The sequence below is a fragment of the Corvus hawaiiensis genome, chromosome 3 (genome assembly GCF_020740725.1).
Source record: "Corvus hawaiiensis isolate bCorHaw1 chromosome 3, bCorHaw1.pri.cur, whole genome shotgun sequence".
In the NCBI taxonomy this organism is placed as follows: Eukaryota; Metazoa; Chordata; class Aves; order Passeriformes; family Corvidae; genus Corvus; species Corvus hawaiiensis.
In genome coordinates this window covers 54,958,356-54,980,605 of record NC_063215.1, presented here as the reverse complement: position 1 = coordinate 54,980,605, position 22,250 = coordinate 54,958,356, and positions in this window count along the sequence as shown.

Sequence of the window (22,250 nt, the reverse complement as noted above, 5' to 3'; positions counted from 1 at the left end):
ATAAAATACAAGAGTGCCTATTATATAGAATACATTAGAGAGTATGTAGACTTCAAACACGGCTTTTATGTGTCACAGTATTCAAGTGCAAATTGCTCTGTGATGAACCATTGATGAGGCCATATGCGTTTATCAGGTATGTCTGTCTGTGCACTTTCACTGCAATAACCCAAGATTGCCTATGACTTCAAACTGCTGCAATATATGCAGTTTTCTTCCATGCCACCTATTTTCCCATGCCTCTCTGTCTACTGGATTTTGGTTAAAGAAGCTGAAGTATGAGCTGTATCAGTTCCAATGCTGACTGGCCAGTCCATGCATGTGTCCCGACTGGCCAGCTGGCAGACCAAACCAAGTAGATAATTACTACTCTTACACTGTAGCTTTTTGTTTAGTCCTTGAACTGGGCTAACCTCCATTACCAAGCCACTGACTCCACAAAGTTTGCAGAAATGTAATTTTGTTTGAAACTTCGGTCGTTCTGTCAAATTTGCTTGGAGTTAACCAATGGGCAGCAGGAGAAATGACAGACACATATAGAAACAAATAGAGAGAGGCACTGAATGTGTATAACCCAGTTTCTTAGGAAACAATGAAGGGATTAATGTTCTTAGGCACTTCAAAGTTGTATGTCTAGTCTAAATTACTTGTCTTGGTCACTTCCACCCTCAGTGAAGACAGGCGTATCCAGCAGGCATTTGACCCAGTTAAGGATATGTAGAGGAGCATTTCTTGGAAAAAAAAATTTGTAGTACTCTATGGCATATGGGCAGCTATTGATTGGGGACGCCTGTCCGTTGGTTTGTCACACCCATTAGCTGAAGCAGAAGCTGTGCTCTTTGCTGACCCCAGCAATCAGCCTGGGAAGCTGTACACTCCTGAAGAGGAACCAAGCACAGATCAATCTGTCATTGTGCAGTTACACCCAGACCTGTGTTTCTATAGACACATCCGCTTCTTATAGTCCGAAATTTATTCAGGAAGAAAATGTCGACAATGTTGGACAAAATTTTTCATCCCTCGCAAAATTACCAGTGATTAGATGTGCTGTTGGGTATGCAAAACACAAGAGGGCTTTCTGCATACAGAGAAAACTTTCAATGGGTCTAGTGCAGGCTGGATGTGTCAGGCTTATTGCACAGGTTCAGATGAATGACCTGGGCAGAGCTGCTCACCTGCCCATGGCAGATTCACTGCACTTATTGGTAGAGGGCAAACATGACTGGTCTGATGCAGCCTGGGCACATCAGGTTTTCTGTGTGTGCATCACACACTCCTCTGCCTAGGGAATTCCAAGGGAAACCCTTATTATAGTTGGAAGTGATACTGGAAAATGTTAACAAGAATACTGTTCAAATAGTAGTTTTAAAATGTACAAAGTCTCACTGGAATAAAGCAACATAGAATGGCATAGGTGTGGAGCACGAAAGAATTGCTGGGCTTGTAGATATATGACAAAGCATAGGCTTATTAGGAGAGTGCTGAAGGATTCAGCAGGAAAGGGTAGAATTTACAGACACACTCAGATCACATGAGAATTACCATTTTCTCTGCCAAAATCATGACCAGTCACACCTATGACTGGTGTGTCTATGAATGTAAAGAGAGGTTCTGAAAACAATAGTTCTGATGTAATTTGCTTTTACATCTTGAAATAGTGTGTTTATGTTCCTTAAGCTGGAGTAGTGCAAAATTTGGAAATGTTCTAGAGCACTTATGAAGGTGATGTAAAATATCCATATTCTCAATAGAGAGAAATGCAAAGTTTTTATTGGGAAGCAAACCAGCTGTAATCCCTACAGATAAAATTAGCCCAGCTGTAGTTTTCGGAGGCCTCCCTCCCAAGGGAAGGGAGACAAAGAATTTCCTTGAGACCGTGGTTCATATATTCATTCTTGTTTTCAGTTGCCATCTAAACTCCTTGTAGACTAATGACTATTTCTACCCCCTGGGGTTATATCACCCCACAAATTCCTAGAGCTGTTCTTTGCCACTAGTAAAAAGTACAAGCATGTCCACTGTCTTAATCAGTAGATTAGACTCTCCACAAAAACCCAATGCACTCCTTCAACTTCCTCAAACCTTCACTTTTTGTGATGATGCCTGCAGAGGACTGCAAAGATCTGTAGTTGTTATATTGACCACAGCTATTTTGTTGTCCCCTTATAACCTTCCCAGATTTATATTGTATTTATCTGTGGCCACTGCTTGCAGACTCTGAGGTCATCATAGCAGGAACAACCTTTACTGTTCTGTAGTTATGTGTCCTGCAGTTAGTGTTATGGTTTTATTGTGCTACAATCCTTGACTGTAGCTACAAGAAAATGCCTCAAAATGCAGATCTAGCTCTAGGCAGAAGCTCAGTTTGCCTAAAGAGGCTCAGGAAAGAGAAGCAATCTGTAGCCAAGCCTAGTTACCCATGCCTTACAAGCAGGTTAGCAGCTGCTGCACAAGAGGGGCAGCAGTGTGTGTGATGGCAGCCTCTCCTGGCAGTCATGTCCTCTGCTTCCATCAGATGTGGTCTCCCCATTTACCAGAAGCAGCAAGCTCAGCTCTTGAGGAGTCATTTCTGGTTCTTCACCACACTGGTCTTTTCTCCATACCTCACTTTATTTTCCCTGGCAGAAGTTTCCGCGGCCTTAGCCTTGGCAAAGAGAAACTGTGTTCTTGATGTGCTGCCTGAGGAGCCTTGCACTGGCACCATTTTCATACATAGAAACATCTATGAATAAGTAGCCAATTTTGAAGCTTGGTCAGCTCCTGTTCAGTCATTAGACATTGAACTTCAATGTATTTTAGTTCATTTTAGGGAGGAGATGAGTATTCAGCAAAGGTAGTAGCTAAATGCCAGTCTTTCTCAATTCCCTGCAAAGCACACATGGAATAAGATTGCAGCCTTATATAATGCTCTGTTTGTTAGAGGTAGAAAAATAGGAGGGTATCTGTACAACCATATCTAATACTTTGGTCAAGCTGTATTAATTATATACACTATTATTTTTCTATACATGAATCAAAACAGGATTTTTTTTCCTTGCTATCAATAAAGGAAAATGCCTTATTTATGCAGGTGCAAAGTGCTCTGTGTGCGAGTATACTCTGGGTTAGGTGAATGCAGAGGCTTGCTTGGAAGCCATTTGAAAAATACCACTGATTTGTTTGGGTTTTTTTGCCAGCAAGGATTGGTCACAGGGTCAACATATGGGACTGATTTAGGGCATTATTCAAATGAGTACCCTGTGCCACTACTTTCTTACTCTCTCCCAAACCAGCAGCAAACTGTTTCGGCCATCAAAACAGCAGTCACTTTGGTAGAATATACATCCTAATCCACAGTCTGTGAGTTATACCTTAATGATTTATCCAGGCTAGCTGCTTCTCTATTCCCTGAAATCTTCCCCATGTTGTTATTTAAAAAGTATGAAAATATATATAACATACAAAAATGTAAGCATTCATTTGTCTACTTGTATTTGTATGTTTGTGCCGGTGGTGGAAAGTTTAGCATTATGGATGACCTCATGTTGCAAAAATCATCTCTGCATATATATTTTACTAATGCTCTGGAGTGTTCTGATCAGTGTTCTGGCAAGGTCAGTGGCTGGGATTAAAATGTTCTAAATTGTTAAAATGGATGTGATTTAAAAATGCCTCCTCCCTTCTCACAGTTTGTAAAATATTCCCCAAATGCTGGAGAAAAAGCAGAAGCAGGAATGTAAATTTTCAGTGATTAAATAACCTGTTGTTCACTACAGCCACAGTAAGTTCACCTCCTGAATACCAAGCCCTTCAGCAGAAATTTTGTCTGGGAGGAGATCTCATACTGCTTTTTGCTTACAGCAGAGGAATAAATGATTTGACAAATTGCAGGTCATAGCAAAATCAATGGAACAGTGTATTTAATACTTAATTTAGGTACTTTCCACCAAAAAAACCTGATAGTTAAGCAGTAGCAACATCTTTCTTGGAAAGTGGGGATGAGTAGCAGTGAGACACCCAAGGAAAAATTGAAATCTGCCACTGTCCACCTGGGGGGTGAAACCTGGCCAAACTTCAGCAGAAAACTAGGGCAGCTGGACTTGTGTATGGCCACAGGAGACTGGTATCAGAAATCTACCTGTGTGTTGGGGTTCCCTCATGTGCACGCACACACACACAAGCACGTACAGAAACATGCACACCATGTGCATACTGTGAACAACAAAAAAAAGTCTACTGAAGAAGTGAATAATCCAGACAACTGTCACTGCAGTACCCCACTTTCAGATAGTGCAGGTTAGAAGAGATAAATCCCACCAAAAATTACTTTATTTTTATCAATACCCTTCTCTGATCTATTGTGCTGGTGTTTATAATTTATAAACTGTGTTCTATGCTTCTGTAGGGGATGCGTTTCTATATTTTTCTTTGTTTTTCACTATAAGAAGACTTTAAATGGTACCCTTCAGGAGTATGTCTGCAGAGAGAAGATGTAAGGTACAAAAAGTACTGGAATTCACCAGGATCAGAATTCAGTTTATCACCAAGGAAGACAGCAAACTGGGAGCCTCACTGTGTCAGTCATTCCACCACAATCTAACATTGCAAAGAATCCAGTATGTTAATTTATCAGATGCTCGGTTTTGGGTAATACTACAAGCCTGGGTGTTGATACAGCCAATGCTGCTGCTTCACAGAACAGCCTCAGTTTCCCCTCGGGAATGTGGTGGCACATGCCAGGGCAAGTACTCACATGAGGACATGTCCAAGAGCTCCCGGCCATCATCTGCTTCCTATAATGCCATTCTCATCTCCTTCAGGTGCTGTTCATCTCCCCAGAACACAAAGTAGAGGATCTCTGAGAATTGCCTGTAGTGAATTGCCTGATCCAGTTCACAGGCCTCTTGTCAAGTCATATACTTAACAAGCAGAGGAAATGTTTCCACAGCTTTACAGATGCATAAAAAGAGATCTTCAAATCTTAGAGGAAAGTGAGAAGCTGCATGTTTTTTCCCCAGTTTCTCCCACAGAAAAAGAATGATGTGCACAGAAAAAAACCCCAACACGTTGCTTAGTTCACACACTTTCACAATGGGATGGGGCAGCTTTGAGCATGCAGTTAAGTTTATGTTTTCCCTCACGATGACTGAACACACAGAGAACAGGAAACTCAGCTCTGATTCATGGAAAAACATATAGCATACAGAATAAACCACTAAAAACTCTTCTTCCCTATGTCATCTAATTTGAGGGTCTCCGAAATATGTGGGTGAGTAATCAACTTCTTAATAAGTTTTTAGCCATGGGACAATGAAATAGATGATTATTATGTACATTTTGTCATTTATATGCTACCTGGTAGTGTGCTCCATTCCATATCTAAAAAGTCACTGGGAATACGGTTATATAGCTTTTTCTCACTTAGGTCTTTGATCCTTAGTCTTTTTTTTCTTTCTTTTATCTCTCCTTTCATCAACTCTAACCAACAAATCTCTTCTACTCCTTCTTACCTTCTGTTTGAAGCTTTATCACTAGTGAATTATACTCAGCTTAGTTTGCAGAGATACTGGACAGGCATGTGGAAGATAAGAAAGTGGAAAGGCATGGTGACAACGCATGAAGGCATTATTTGGAATCTTCCCTGCTGGTCCCTGAATGAGACGGCAGCAAAGAAATCTTTGCTCACACAGAGATGTGTCCAAGACCTCTTGGATATCATCTGTTTCCAGTAACGCCCTGCCAGGTGATTTCTCACAGGAGGTTTCATTTTCTGCTTGCAGAGGTGCTTGAAGAGGGAGATTTTTTTCAAGCTAAAATAATGGCCCCAGTGAAACCTGTCTTGGAAAACATTATAATAATTCCATGAAAGAAAAAGTTGGTGGGCATCCTGAGCATGGATTTTTTTTCACAGTACTCTGGATTTGTACATTAATAGGTTGTTAAAGGTTAGTTGCACTTCAGTACTTGTCTTTCCTCAACAGCAGTCTATATTTATACCATCATTAACTAGGATGTCAGGAGCTTAAGAGAACAGCCTAAATTTCCAAACATTTCTTACAAAAATAAGTTGTGCAGACCAAAGCTGTCCAATAACTGAGACTTCCACGAAGATCAGAAAACAAACAAGGCATTCCCATTGAGCAGTGGTCTCAAACAGGTGGGAGGGCAAGGCTTATATATTTGGCAGTTTTTGTAGTGTAGGAACTGGGAGTACATCCCAGATCCGAATTTGGAGCACCTCCATGGGACCATGGATGTATCCATCCCCTCCTCCTTCCCTTCTGCCAAACCGGCAATCACACTGCCGCAAAGCCCTGAACTTTATATGCAGACATTGAGTACTTCTCAGGGAGTTAAAGGATGGCAGTTGTGTGGGATGTGGGCCAAATACTCTCCTCTTATAGGAACACAGGTCTAATTATAAAGCTAGATGTTTTGTCTCATTTACACATGTATTTCATTAGGAGTAATTAGTGCTGATAGAGTAGCTTCACAGTTAAATATATAGGAGGGAGCAGAAATTAGGATCAGAATTTAATATACAGAAAGAGCAACGCTGTAACTTAGTATATTTATGGATGTGTTTCTCTGAGACCATATTTGTTCCTGTACAACTCTGTTCAAATCAATAGAATTACACTGGGGATTAATTCACTCTTTAAATTTAACCACATTGAAAATAACTATAATGTGCTATGACTATAATATTTTCATTTTCCATGGGGAGAAATTTGCCAATATGTAATATGGTCTCACGTACCTGATTGCACATTACCTCCAAAATCTGCTAGAGCCTGCAAGAATGGTAAAGCTGAAGAGACCAGGCTGTTTAGGTTGGAAAAGGGCCAGCTGCATCATTGGCTGAACATCCAGTCTGCATTTGAAATGGATGCATAAAAATGATATTCAAATGATATGACATATGTTGATTACTAAATCTTAAAACTTCTTTGTTGTTTCAGAAAATTTCTTTGTGTGAAGAAAAGGGGGACCCAGTCCTAAGAGGGCCATAGCAGCTACAGTTCCTGAAGACTTTAGTAGGAGCTGGAAGTGCAGCACTGTCAGCTAAAGATTTGTTATTGTCACTTTAGTCTGGTACATGCTTGGAGAAGTTTCTTTAAGAACCATTAGAATCAGAGACATATAGAACTCACAGAGCTTGGTCCTATTTAAGACTGTATGACTGATTCATTTTCTGAATTCATGGCCTAGGATGATCAGTAATTCTCTAAAAGTATAAAATACTAAGCTTCTGATGAAAGGGTAGACCTCTATTCCTTTACTTCCATCAGTCAGAACTTCCCAAGTATTTTAAATAAAACAGAAGAAGCCACAAAAATATTTTAAATATTTAAATATTAAACATATTTCCAGTCCCTCAGATGTTCTTATTGTAGTTTGTATTTTCACAACACCTCTTAAGAATATTTTAGTTTGGTTTTCAACATAAACTAGAAGTTCGTAATTTCTTAATCTAAAATAGACCTTTGGAATCTGATGCTTCTTATGTTTTTCATTCAGAAGTTTTGTTTTCCATAGTCTGATATCCTACTCTCCTCCAATACTAACTTTAAAACATTCAGGGCATCATTTTAATTTCTCAGTTTGTTTCAATTATTGACAGGGTTGGTGGTACAAAGAAAAGAAATAGAAGTAAAAGAATCTAATGAATTTGCTTGCCCTTTCAAAAGTAAATTTTAATGGAAGTTACACTTTTAGCATCAGTTTTTCAAGAAGTAAGTGGGACTATCCAGGTAATAATTGCTACTAATAATCAGGGACTATGTTGAAAAGGGTGATTTTACCCTGGGCTGAAAAATAATTATGGGTATTTTAATGCCTATTATGCAGTGCTAAAAATCTTGTCTCCTGAACTTTTGTACCAGCTCTTGCTGTCTGCTAAACATCTTTTCTGCCTTTCTTATATAGAGTTTATATGCTACATCTTTACCTCACAGATTTGCTCTCCAGCCAGATGCCACCACCGGTTTAAGAAAGGTTTGCCTCTGTGGTACAAGTAGCTCTTGGAGCATGTAGATCTAAATGTCATCACATTGCAGCATTTTAGCACGGGGTGATGATATTCTGTTTTGACACAGTGTCATCACGCTGCATCCCAGTAGGAAGATGTTTTGACACAGAGTGCTGACAAAACATCAAAATGTTAACAATTGCTGTTTAATATTCATGTGTTCTGTGATGCCTTGAGCATACTAACTGATAATAGCAAGCCAGAGAACCAGTAAAGATTGCTGTTAATATATTTATTGAATTTTTACACAAATAAGTTCCTACTGAAAATTGCTGCCAGGGTGAAGGTGAACACATGTCCTCCGTAAGGACTATCAAAGAGGATGTTACCAACCCAGCATCTTAATCTACAGAAAAAAAACCCTAAACCACAAACTCACCCAAAATTTTCTTTCTAACTTTTTTTTTAATTTTGTTTTTACAACCCACAAAGAAAAATTAACTGATGTTCAGAAATAGCAGCATGGAAGAAGTACAACCCTAATCTGAGAGATGGGAGGTAGAAACTCTTATAGCTGCCAAGTGTGGAAGAAGAGGCCTGTCTAAGGAAAGGATCGAGTCTTCGAAGAAACATCTCAGGCTTTTTGGGTATGAGGTACAGTGAGGGGAGGAAAGGTTTCAAGCTGAATAGAGTCAGAAAGGAGCCAGCCTCCTCAGGGTCCCAGTTTTCTGGTCTCAAACTACAGTTCAACATCCCGGATGGGAAAACAGCCAAGCTAGCAGGAAAACTGCAAGAGATCTGTGCCCCAGAGCGAGAAGCAGCAGCTCTATCAATTGGTTCAGCTAAAGCTGAAGCCTTCACATAAGTTTCTCAATATGCTTCACAGAAGGGATGCAGGCAGTATTTTTACTGAACCCAGACCTGCATTTGTCCTGAATGACAGCCTTGTGCTGCAGCAGCAGCCAGGGCAGAGAAGCTGCAGATCGAGGCTGTTCACCACCCAGGCTGGGATGAGCAGCAGCATGACTCTGGGTCAAAGGCAGGATTTGTACAGTCAGATGTTCTCCCTGCTGCCCAGTCTGTTCCCACACAGCACTGGCACAGAAAGCTGCACAACAGCCACATTATTCATAATGTTTCATTATGTTAATTTTATTTTCATCAATCAGCTAAATTGCCTTATTTTTTTTAGCCACAGCAAATTATTTATTTTAAGGCAATGCCAATAAACCAGTAAAATAATTCTTTTACCATATATAATGATTAGTGGACAGCATGACAGTTTTCTGACATTTTTAACATGTAAAACTCTGGAACTATTGACAGTTTTGACAGAGACCAGTAGTTGTTTTTCAGTCTTGGGCTACACTTCTCTTTATGACATTATATTTGATATTACAGAGTTTACCACAAAGGTGACATATTGAAAAATGACAAATAACTCTCAAGAAGTTTTTAAGCCACAGGTATGCCTAAATTCTACAGATTAGCATAAACATGAAATTATCCCTTGTCATCTTCAAGTATGCAGTGCATGTAAATCCATTCTGCTTTGTGAATAGAGCTATTGATTTCTTTGAATCTATCAAAATATTAAAAGTTACTTACTTGGATAAATGTGTGTGCAGAACCAGATCCTTAATAAAACCTATGTCTGGACATGCAACTCTTTCATCATGAATTTTCACTAGCTGTAACAGTACAGGCTTGCTATTGTTATAGTATTGAATTACTTGCACTAATGTTCATGAAACTTAAATTTCATCCCATTCTTTAAGAGGTGACAGCCAAGGAGAGACTCACATATTCTCATAGTCTGAAACAAATATTTTAGTTTAATAGTTTAACAATATTTTATTCTAAAGGATCATCGTTAATGTAGAGATTTGGTCCTGAGCCCATTTCTCCAAGGATTATCCTCTCCAAAATTTCTGGCACATGTTTAAGTTACATTTGAATATAATGAATGACTGTCATGAAGAATGACCATAACCAGCAGTCTGTGCGGATCGTGTCCTACACAGTTATAGGCTGAATCCTTTAATAGCTCAGCACTTTCATTGCTTATTGACTTCTCTAGGAGCCAGGGTGCTTAGAATAAAAACTGACTGGATGATGACAATTTCACTTTATACAGGTTTCAAGGTTTAACATTTGTTTTGGTTTCACATTGAACTGTCTATTGTTGTACTGAAACCTGAACTGCTCAGTAAGGATACCAAGTGACTTTTTTACTTCCACATCACCTTGAATCTTGTAAAAACCCTGAAATTACCTTTCCCAAATGAATGGAGTAGAGTGCAAGACAGTTTCTCTTTTTCTTTTACCCTTGTAAGAAAACCCAAACAAAAATCGCTCACAGTTCAAAACTTCAAAGGAGAAAACCTGAGGGCTTTTGTCCAATTAACTCGTAAGTGGGAACTTCAGCATTTTTTCTGCTCTGGACCCTTGGGTGCTGCACAGCCTTCATGTCACTCAGAGGCCCTTGGGAAATGCCCACTTACATGACCAAGGAACGTGACTGGTGTGTGTCTGCACAAGCCTTGTCTTTTGACTCCAGACAGCGTGAGCAGGAGCAGGCACCGCCGCCTCATCCACATGGGCACTCCACTTTGCTCCACTGTGACAGCATACACACACTCCTAAGACAATTTTGAGTTGTTTCTAGACAAAATCTGTAGTTAGCAGGTGATTGGGTTTTTATAAAAATGTATGTAAATGGTAAACACGTGCTTTAGGGCTGGGTTCCACAGCAGATGGATATGATTATAGTGCACCGTTGATTTACAAAGACGAGTAGGAGAGTTGTCGTCTCTCTCTCTTTCTCCACTCCTTCATGCTTCCTGATGCAGCCAAGCATCCAGATCTGCCACAGTTATCTGCATATGCCCAGCAAGCCTGACATGCCTATCGCACATGTGCTGGCCATCTGTACAGTGCATGTGCAGGGGGTTCAGTGAGCTGCTGTGTTCTGCCTAGGATTTCCTGGACAAAGAAATAGGAGCTGTATCTACATGCACTTGCACCATGTGGAGGGTGTGTGACCACACATTTGGCCAGCGTGGTGGGGGCCGAGTCCAGCCCCAGAGCACAGCTGACTTCAGCTGTGGGTCTGCCTCTTCATTGTGGGGTGTTCTCCTTTCAGTTCTAGTCATTCTGTCAGTGCTGGCATTGATCTCCATTTGACTTACCTTTCAGAGCCCAGACAGACTGGGGAAGTGATTGCCCTCTGCAACTGCAACCACGTGAAAGGTCTCTGAGCAAATCCTCTCACTTACTCAATTATCCCTTCACTGAAGTGATTTGCACTGCCGTGGGCAGGGAGACCTGAACTCCCAATGCACACACTCATTTATCAGGTGAAATGAGGCAAAGAAAGCGAGGTCAGTGAGTGTCCATGCTGCTTACAAGCTGCAGAGCCTTCAAGCTTGTCATTGCCCAGATTACTTTAAAACTCATTCCCTTCCCAGCACATGATCCCCTTTATCAGCCTCTGCTCTCCACTTACTGGCAGGAGGAAGCTTGTTAGTCTTTGTCACCACATCCAAGAGAGAGATGACCACTACTGACAAAAGCCACACCAGAGAAAGTAGTACTCATGTTACTGAAACAGGCTTTCTTCATTCTTGATGCATCATCTGAGAAACTCCTCAGTCCCCTGACATACTTTGATGGAAATCAGGATTGGTAAGAAGACAAATCAGGAGCAGATGGGAAAAGATCGCTTAAGATTGTTATTTTGGTCCTTGGACAAGAAATGGCAATATAACCACACTATTCAGAAAGTTTCAGTGAACCATTTTAGCCTCTTATAGAAGTGGCCACACTATCTATCTGTTCTTCTCTTTTGTTCCTAATTCCCATTTCTACCAAGATTCAGGGAAAAATTGGGATCTTTAGGAGAAAGATTTCGTCCATGAAAGTCCTGTGAAGAGAGATCTGCTTATAGAGAAAAGATATCCTGTAAGTGTTCCATCTAAATCTGCCCTAGGTCTGTAGGACAGAAAATTTCATTTCTTTTGACATCATACCAATGACTTTTCACTGTTATAGTGAAGTCAGTCTTAATAAACAAAGTTGGCCTAGCTCAGTTTCGACAGGCGACACTTGCATAGACTCTGAAGCCAGTAAGTTAAGAAGTGCAAGCACTCAACAGGAAACTTGGTGAAGAATTTTTTTACTGTGTGAATATGTTTTTTTAAAGCCCAATCCTCATCTTTGACCCTTACTCTAATATTAATTAATCCTAGAGTTAAGGTGATTTGCTCAGATGCACTTTCATGCTGCAGAAGATATTCACATCACCCCATTCAACAGAGAAGATGTTTCTGGGATTGTGGGCTGTTGCTGTTCTCCTTCACGATCAAAGCAGAGCTCTTTTTGGAAGACTTTGGAGGAAAATGTATCAAGCTCTCTATGTTGAATCAGTAGAGAGAGATGTAGATTAGGCACATACATGCAAACAAATGCACACACTCACATCTTTTAGCTTGCAGCATCCTCACAGCTGTTCCTGCCTCTGGTTTATGCCAGGATTTTACAGACAGTCCATGCAGGAGCCCTAGCATCACACCAAATGCTAAGTGGAGTGGCACACACACAAAGACTGCTATCAGGGTGGTGGTTTCAGGTTTGCTGTTTGCATAGTCACCAGGTCTGATTACAGGGGTGCTTTTTGTCACAAAATGGTGCACTCTCTCTTCTACACCAGGATAAAACAGGGGAGAGTTCTAGTGCTACCAAGAAGTTGTTGCTAAGTTTGGGATTTGCTGGAGACCTGTAACATTGTGCTGCAAGTCAGTAGGAGGTTGGCTTGCTCTGTGCTTCTTTTATTACTAAAGGGCAAATAACTGGTTCTTAAGCCTAATTCTTCTGTGATCTATACAGAAACAAACAAACAAATACCTCCATATTAGAAATGTACTATACTGTTATAAATACCATTCTTTATTATTTGGAGTATGGTGGCAACACATGGGGTGCAATGCTATTTTTTTCTCTGATGGGCAGCTCAAAAACCAGGTGGTTTTGAGAAAAACCACTCAGTCAGGTTGTAAGCCACTTTGAGTGGGTCCTGCTGCAGAGGATGCCAGGTTAGCTTTGAGAAATGATGTTTATAACTTCACCACAGAGCTGTGGCATAGCTTCAAGGACTGAGAAACCCAGGACTTGTACAGACTGTGAGGATACTTCATCCAGCTTGGTACCCTCTTGTAATAAAAGACTTATGAGAGACCAGTGAGGAACAAACAGTGAGGATAATATGTGTGCCTTTCTCCAATCTGAAAAGCCCAGATGCTTCTCCTGGAGATGATCTTAATATTCACTTGACAGATTATTGGTATTTAGCTATTGAAAGGTAATTCTCAACTATCCATCCCATTATTTCTGTCTAGATTCAACACTTGAGGGTGTGGTGCAGAGAGTTTTCATCAGCTTTCAGAATTATGAAAAAGTAATTGTAATCATACAGACCTAGTCTGGCTATTCATCTTCTTCCTGTACTGTAAAGAGACACCAGTAGGTCTGCTTGTCCTGACATCAAACCCAGATTTCTTTTGATTTAAACACAAATGCTATTTTTTCCTTCCTATCCATCCTTAAGAATGGCCTTGTTTTTACTGCTCTTGTTCACATATGCTTCTACAGGGTGTGCAAGGTAGGAGAAAAACCGAATACATATATGCTTTTGCAGAAAATCTTCAGCCAGTGGTGAGCATGTTCTCCAGCTGAGAAGATGAGTGAGATGCAATGGAATCCTATCATTACAATAAGAAGATGGGAAATATGTGTGCACAGCAGGTGTTTCAGAACTGATATAGCTGCTTCTTTTTTTTTAAACTTAGAATGGACATTTATTAACAGAAATTTTGGAGTTTCATCCATATGATAGGGGTCCTTTAACAGAATGCTTTGTATTTTACTGTCTTTCATTTTCTTGTTTCTGAACTAGACTTTTCAGTGCTGGTCTGGCATAAAAGAAGTAGCTATACTTATATGGCCTCTTCCATAGAGAGCTGGCCAAGCAACTGGAATTGCAAAGACAATCCTTAGGAAGAGGTTTTGAAAAGGCTCTTGCAGCCGCTTCCCCACTGGTCCTCATGGAATAAAGAAAACATTGCGAATTATCCTCCATTTCTCCAATTTCTTCTGTGCATGAAGTGTGCACACAAGTTTACACAGTTTAAATCTCAGGTGTTATTTGTGCAGCATTCCTGGGGCCAGATTTTGTCTCTGTGCCACTGGCTGCATTATTAGTTGGCAGAACAGAGGTCTGACGGCTGCTGATGGTCCCCAGAGCCATGATGAGTTTGGCTGCAGCTCTGGAGAGACCCATCTCTGCACTTTAGAGAGCTGTCTGCTGTCTGGTGAGGAAAATGAAAAATCATAAGGCTTGAAGTTTATACCTTGAATATATCTGCTTGTCACAGGTGGTATCATATGAGAGAAAATGTAATACAAGCTATAGGATGGTCCAGTTCAGGGTAGCACCCTATGCTGCTCTCAGAAACCGTCTAATAGCACAGGTAAAATAATCCAGAGCAAAAGTTTCAGCTTCCTTCTGAAACCATGTATTTTGGTATGATGGAAATATGCCAAAGGCTAAACTTGCACACAGAGCCACACTGAAACCAAAGCAAATATTCGAAGACCAAACATATAACTTCCTTTTCCTTGCTGCAGAGCTGGTGGAGTCTCTTCTCCTTGTGCACAAAAAATTTTTGAGAAGGTTCCTTGCAGATGAGATTTTTTTCTCACTTACTATGGACTGAAGCTACTTCTCTCTTCATTAAGTACAATTCTGACAGCTCTTAATAAGGATAAAACAAGGCTCTGAACTAAAAAGAAAAACAGTTATCAACTGCATTTTCTGAACTGGCAGACTCTGAAAAAACCCTGTATTTTTTATGCATGAGGCAAATACAGGATCTTGCTTTGAGAAGGATGATGGTTTTGATAGAAATCTTAGAGTCCTAGAACACTCACCCTGTCGAGTGCTAAATACCTTTGATGAATATGAAGTGCAATGTGGTACGCAGATGACAGAGCAGGCGCTTAGAAAGTACAAAACAAAACAAAAAATCTGAACCCTTGGACAGTGAGATTAAGCAGATAGGATGATACTATACAGAGCTCCAAAGACACTACATGTGCAGACATGCACTAAATCACAGCCTTTTATAAAGTCATGCAGGCTGCCATTTCAGATCCATCATCAGCTCCAGTGAACATGATGGACTGTCTGGTGAGTGGGTGCAGTGCCATGCTAACAGATGGGTATGAACATAAACAGGCAAGAGACTGCACAGGAGCTTCAGGACAGGCCCACTCAGGTCACAGGTAACACAAGAACGAATAAATTTTCGTGTTGTTTCTATGGTTTCCACTTCTTGGCACCAGCATGTGTGATTTGCACACCTCTCTCGGGCTGAATTGCTATGAAAGATTGCTATAAAATAGGTTTTGTGTATGCAGAAGTCAGGATTTTTAAAATCCAGCTACTGTCAGAGCCTCAGTAAAGAAGGCAGAATGACTGGAGAGAAACAAGCGTGCGTGAAATCTCACTTCATCAACGCAAAACCCCTTTGAGTAAGGAGAGGTCTGGGTGCCTTCAGTCAGCCCAGTGTTGTCTGCACTGAGCAGGTGTGGTTTTCTTCTTCCACAAAAAACATCTTGCAAGCAAACCCTGCTGATGAATAGGGCCTTCTGTGTGGCCACAGTGTGACCAAGTGATTTTCTTTTAGTGGTAGAGATTATTCTAGTGGCTTTGGCATCTCAAATTGAAAGCAAGTTGTTTGAGCAGCAATCTGTTTATTTAATCGTTTGCCACACAGTATGCATAGCTGTTAGATGACAAAAGTCTGCCTTATTCAGTCAGCCAAAACTATTTTTGCAAATAATTATTTTTTATCTATCTTGCTTCATCTTTGAGGAATTAAGTCCCCCTTGATTATAACATCTTGGTCTCTCTCAAGGGTCCTCAGATGGAATACTCTGCAGCTTTGCAGATGGGTTTGTCCTTGTCTATCATTTATATTATTTTAGTTTCAAGGCACCAGGTCAAACTCTGTCCTCACTTACTCTGATTCAACCACAGAGACTTCAGTGTGGCTGCAATCGAGGATGGAATCTGACCCATTGTGTTTGTTTTCAATCGCAATATGCATGACTTAACGTTTCCTTCTCCTTTATTTTAATCTCCCAAGACAGACTGAAGAATCAGATGTTGACTCTCAAGAGATTTCTCCCCAGTGAAATATTCTAAATATGTCAGGAAAAATGTTTTGTCAATTCCAGCTTGTTGATTCACCCCAGCCAGCTGGCTGGGCAGACTCAGCCACTGCACACTGCCATGCAGACTGGGAGGTCAGAGCTGGGCACAGGCAGGCAGGATGGTGGGGCCATGTGCTAGAGCAGATTGGAAGGATTCCATGTATTGTTGCAGATGATCTGTTGAGTCTTCTGAGGGAAGGGGAGGTTGCATGCCAGCTGTCGCTAAGGTCATCATTTAACCGACTGAAGAAGAGATAAATTGGAGTTAAGGCTTATCCCCATGTTTCCACCATCCTTGATGAGATTCTGCCCTGGCTTTTCTACCAAAGGCATCAGAATTGTGGTGGACCTATGAAGAGAGCGGAGCTGGAGGCTCTGCCTTGCCAACCTCCAGATCTACCAATACCCACTGAAAGATTCCATGCAGACAAAACACATCCTGCACCAAAATGAGCACTTCAGAAACTGCCTCTCATGAAGATCTGATAAATTTTTTATTGCTCTTGAAAATTAAAATGATGATTGACTTTTTATGTGGCTTATCATTAGAGCTGAGGATAAACTGGACTTTTTCTTTCCTTGACAAAATTGATCCAGATCCTGCTAATTACCTGGAGAGTTGCAATTTATCTCTGACACACCAAGAGATTTCCCAAAAATTATGGATTTTCACTTTGTAGATTATTCACATTAAAATAGCAAAGGAAAGATGGCAATGGTGACCACGTTAAGAACATCCCCTTAACTGGGGACAGCTTGGATAGGCACAAATTTTGAGAAAATACTAGTTTTATGTTTATATGTGACTGTGTGGAAGAAAAGCATCATGCTACTGGTGTCATGAGAGGGCACCGAGGTGTTCGACAATTCAGAAGGAAAGTGTGTGTCAAACAACAACAACAAAAAATTTCTGAAAGTGCAAGTTCTTCTGTTTGAAACCACAAAATTGTGAGCAGAATTCCTGTGTGTTAATGAGATTTTAATACTGTAGGGTGTTTTATGAAAGTAAGGCATGACTGTTTCATTAAAGGTTATATTTTCATAGCGCTTCAGGTGCTCAGATCTGTGCTCAGATCTTGCCTTGGATCACAGCCCTACAGACCAAAACAATAGTATGGGTGCCTTAGTGCAAAATTAACAGGGAAAACAACCAAAGCAGAGGAGCAGGCACAGAAAGCAATACACAAAGAGACAAACGATACAAAGCAGAACCAGACTTAGACATCAGAGGTCAACCCACAAAATATTGTGAAGGGTAAACATGTAAAAAAGAAGTCTTCCAAAGAAAGTAGTGACAAAATGGTTTCTGAGAAAGCTGCAGGGCTCCCTCATATGGGCTCCTTATGCAATATGTACCCCTTGCTCTCCTACATTTGGCTTTGGCACACACGTGACACACAGTAAGAAAGCAGTCATGAACCACTTTTTTTTTTGTTAAAAATTTTAATTCAACTCTAATTCCAATGCAGATTCATTGTAGAAGTTGAGAGGACTCATTATAACTGCAAATAGATATAGAAAAAAAAAAACCACCACTTTGTTTTGACCTTACTTTGCTCTTACTTCATTTAACAAGAGAAATGTCTTAGAGAATTAGAATTTGCAAGACCAAGACATGATCAGAATAACATGAAAAGAGAGAGGAACACACCAAACAATGTATGCAGTCAGAAGTGAAACAAGTTTCTTATTGTAAACCTGTACTATTTGCCATAATATTCTATGCCCAGGAAAATAAACTTCAGTCAATATAATCAATATTCTGACATTTCCTCCTAAAATGCAAAGCCTGCCTTGTAGATCATTAGTGGAAAAAACCACTAATAACAGCATCTTTTGTAAGCCATTGGAGTAAATTTCAGTCTTTGCATTTGCTCACAAAAATTACATCACACTAATAGCCCAGTTTCAGGGACTCAAAAGCTACCTTCTCACTGGATAGCTGTTGCAGATTTTCAACTGTCCGCAAGTGGTCCCTGACAACTTCTGCTCAGGGTTGTCACTGTCAGTATGAACCCTGTCAAGGACCCAGAATGAAGAAATGTTTTGATTTCCCAAAGAAAAAAATAGTGAGCAAGCTGGGTGCTTAAGATAGGTCTATTGCTAAATGTGATGTGATATTCAAAATGAGGTACCCTCCAGAAGGATCCTTATTTATGTAAGCAATTAAATTATATGGTTCTTCCTTAGGGTAAATGAGAGGCATCTTCCAGCTCCTTCCTTTCACTTCTGTATGACTATTTTTATATGGCTCTAGGTATTTCCAGTTTCTCCTAACCTAGCCTAAGTTTGAGGTTTACATGAGTTCCCTCTATGACTGAGCTCCCAAAGCCCATGCCAAAGTTAGGCATGGATTGTCAGAAAAGCTCTCAAAAGTGAATCCCCTCCAGGTGCCCGGGTCTTGGAGCACATCCAAAGGCAGACCCTGCCCCTGGTCACTTCTTGCTGACTGGCCTTTATTCAGGAAAGTTTCAGTCCTCACGACTGAAACAAAACATCCTCAAGGAACTTATGAATAAGTCCATTTGCTTCCTGCCTCAAACACTTCTAAAACATTAACCTGAAGCATAAACGTTTCTGCCTTTCATTTCCTTGGGGATGACAGGAGAGAGAGACTGAGACTGATTGCAAAAGCTGTAGTGCTTGTCTGAAGTTTTTAGCCTGACTCTGGTCAGGCCCCAGGTGACCAGCTAATGAAAATAATTCAAACTTTACCAAAACAAGAGCCATTTATAATGTGGAAATTCTAGACAGACAGCTCTGCAAAACCCTGGGAACAAACATGGAGATAAATCTTTGCAAGAAAAAACGTCCCTACCTCACTACTCACAAGGTCAATTTTAAATAGCATTGTGGGGCACAACCCCCACATGTGGCAGAAAATTAGTTAATATTAGGTCTTTCTTAAATACATCCATACCTGTGCTCTTGTTCCTCTGGAGTCATGAGGTATGAGGAAATATTTGGCTTTAGAAATGTTAGGAAGACTTTTGAAACCCATGTCTTTTAAATAGATGGATCTTGGGATTGTTCTTTAACTGCAAATGAAAGAGGAATAAATGAACCATTGAAAATGAGTATAAAAGCCCTGATTTCAAATAAACACAACACAGCCATGAAACAAGGGACAGAACTGTAAGAGGAACATGCATGAAGGAGGAAATCAGCTGGGGCTCTCTAGTAACAAAACTGGAAGCTTTCAGATGTCAAAAACCTCCCAGAAACAGGAAGAAGAGGATGGATTGCATGCCATGGCACACAGGCTGTGTAAGCTTGGAGCAAGCCAGCCCCAATGAATCCCAGCTGCAGGTAACCAGTGACAGGGAGCTGCAGCATCCTGGCCAATGTGTGTGCTGGGTTTCCCAGACTTGGTGGTCAGCAGCTTGGTACTCCTGCACTCCAAGAAGTGCAGACCAGCCCTGCGCTGGCTGAAGGGCTGCACATCCTGTGCCCTGTCATGCTGTGTGCCAGGAGGAGCTCCTCAGCAACCGAGGAGCCTGGGATTGGCAGGGACCTCCCAGCCAAGAAGTCTGCAGTTATTAGGAAAATGGACATTGCCTCTTGTTGGCTCAGGACCACCCCAAGGGCATGCCCGAAACCAAGCAATGGGGAAAAATTTGGAATCCGTCTCAAAACTGTTCTGAGACCATCCCAGACACTGAACAAAAGAAGAGTTGCCTTTCCAATTAACTTTAAAGACTTATATAATCTATTTCAGGGATTTCAGCTACATTAGAATGAGGAGCTTTTAAAGTAAGTTTTGTAAATAAAATGTCTTTAGAGGTACATACTACAGAGCTAATAATTATTTACTTACCTAACTTTGTAAAAAAGACTAAAACATTTCTAAGTGTGTATATATACTTTCATCCTGCCGTTTATTAACACTTTATTTCTTAATAGTTATCTTCTCAGCATTCAACAAGAAGTCTGCAGAGACCTAAATTGCATTTCTGCTTTCTACAGAAAACCAGATTGGAAAAATGACTTTTTAGCAAATGCTGCTTTTTGAAGCATCTTAGATATGTCCTAATAAAAAAAGTTGTAAAAATTATTAAATTAGTTACATCAAATCATAACCTAATACAGAGCTGAGCAAAAGTTCTCTTTCACTATCTGTCTGTTATCTGGCTGAATAACCTGTCCATATGACATTATACTAATAGTACACTATACCAATGCTATGGAGAGGAGATTTTAAAAAGTATTTATTATTTCAAAAACAAGTGAAAGACAAGAATATTACATAGAGCCTCAATATATCTTCATATTAAACCAACCCCTCAGGGTATGTTTGCTTCCTTCAAGTTCTCACTGAAAGAAGAAAATTATTTCTGAAAACTGATGGAGAAATCTCCATGTGGTTAGAATTCCCAAATGCTGATTGCTACATTATGTCGTGTAGTGATGTACCAAATTAGCATGGAGCATTACTGCCTACACCATCACTTGGAAGCAGTTTTAGAAACATGAAAAACATGTATGCAATCACTGATGAAAGTCAGATCTATGTGTTTTTTTCCCAGGTGTCCAACATCATTTTGATGGGACTCATTTCAGTACATTATTGAAACTGTGAGGAATTAGCAAAATGAAATGAATATAGAAGCAAAACCCTCGAGAGCATTTAATAGTGTAATTCTGCTCCTTTCTAGCTTCCCTGAGCACAGCTGTCAAGAAGACATCACACCAGGAAAAACACTCAAAGGCTTTTGGTGTCTGTGCTCAAGGGAAGAAACGTGTTAAACTAAAAGAATTGTTACACTGGTCAAAAGAGTTTGGAGGAAATTTTATCAGTCTGTCACTTTTTTGCTACAAGAGGTCTCACCTCTAAATCACAAGATAACGCATTGTAGTTTGTCCTTTACTTAGTACCAATCATCTTGGGCCATATCATTAGTGTGATGAAAGTTCAAAAACCTGAAAAAACTCTCCATGAAGGTTTGTAGTTGAATATGTACTACTAGACCCCAGATTGGAAAATGATGGGAGAATCAGCACCAAAGTCACAGCACTCACTACCAGTGTCTACTACCAGACCTTCAAATTTCAGATGCAAACTCCCATGACTCCAAGTTTCTATCCCCCAAATGGGCATCATTGCCAGGAGTTTCCTGCAGGCAAAGATACTGGTGGTGCAGTGATGATGGGTGGGTTACTTCCTTTCCTTTCCCTCTAGGAAGTGCAGAGGTTAGAGATGCTGACATTCACCAGATCAAGAGGTGTCTGTAAGACATGTGGGATCTGTTGCCTCTCCAAAAGAAGCCCGTCTCCCAGGTGAGCAAGTTCCCTTCCCCATAGCTATAGCTGACTCCCATAGCTAAGTGGGGGAACATACAATTTCCTAAAAAAAAGTGTAGGTGATGTTCATAGTCTGGGTGGGGCAAAGGGGAGGGGAACACCCTTCCACAGCTAATCTACAAGCATTTCAGTCTTATCCAAAACATATCACCAGGGAAGCTTGGGAGAGGCAAGTGCTTCATCCCTAGCTCACCCATCCCTGACAGTCACTCCAGATGCCTCCAGGGTATTCCATTACAAGCTTATCAGGCCCTTTCAGCAAATAGATTCTCAGATTTGCAGTGACAGGCTGAAGTTGTCTGAATACATCACTGTTATTTTCTCAACAACTGTGCTACAAAAGTAAATCAACAGAAGGTAGGCTGGGTCTTCCAGTAACTCAGCAATCTGATAACTAGCTCAACAATTGTACTAATAATTAACATTCCCTTAAAGTGTGTCCATGCCCTTGAGACCGATTATCCTGGTATCTAAATTACAAGATCATTAAAAAAATACAGCAAGAAAAGGAAAAAAAAAGTGCCTATCTACTCTATTTACATATTTGTCCTAATAAATCTTTGTAGAAAGAAGAAAAATTTGCAGGGAAACTTTTATGGACAAGCTAAAGGATAACAATTATTTTTTTAAATGACTTGTGAATAATTTCCAGAAAACTAGCCACATCACAGACAAGTTGTTGAAAGAAGGAGGCCAGATGGATAGCAACTGCATGGAGCATTTG